The sequence below is a fragment of the Etheostoma spectabile genome, chromosome 8, assembly GCF_008692095.1.
Source record: "Etheostoma spectabile isolate EspeVRDwgs_2016 chromosome 8, UIUC_Espe_1.0, whole genome shotgun sequence".
Taxonomy (NCBI): domain Eukaryota; kingdom Metazoa; phylum Chordata; class Actinopteri; order Perciformes; family Percidae; genus Etheostoma; species Etheostoma spectabile.
In genome coordinates, this window is record NC_045740.1 from 16,771,593 (window position 1) to 16,772,308 (window position 716).

Sequence of the window (716 nt, forward strand, 5' to 3'; positions counted from 1 at the left end):
TGTGTGTGTGTGTGTGTGTGTGTGTGTGTAAGAGATGGCATAGTTATTAGCTCCACTGTAAAGCTCCTACCATTTCTCTTCTAACAGGACACATGAACAGGATCCTCACTGTTTCTGTGTGCCTGTTGGAGAATACACTCGGCCCCTCTAGCTGCAATAAATTGTATCGGCTCACAATGCGCAGCACCATGGAGCCGTGGAAGGAATTAACGCTCTGTGCTCTTCCTGCGGTCGTTGAGGCCATGCATGCTTCTGACTGTGGTGATCAGGCTGTGAACACTCTCAATCTGTGATTGTGTGTGTGTGGACCTGCATGCAATGTTGGCGAATACTATTTGAATGGGTCTTTGTTCCTGCTTTAGCAACCTGAAAGTGTGCATTAATGTGTGTATATGCTTGCGTGTATAAACTCTTTACACCCATTGTGTGTGTATGAATGAGTGTTTGTGCCACACCCACCACGCCAACCTTTCCAGATGAGCCCAGCAGACTGAAGCTGGTAAACATGTCTTCCATAATATTATCGTCGCTCTATTATTTCAACTGTTTATACTACCGTCAGTCGAGGGCATTCTCTGCATTCCACCGCACAAGGTTTGTGTCAGTTACATTTGCATTAGAAAGTGTCCACAGTCTGACAGAAGCTCTGCCCCCCACCTCAACAGTGTCATAACATATCATAGAATTCTAACTAAGATCAGTCACATAGTGGATAT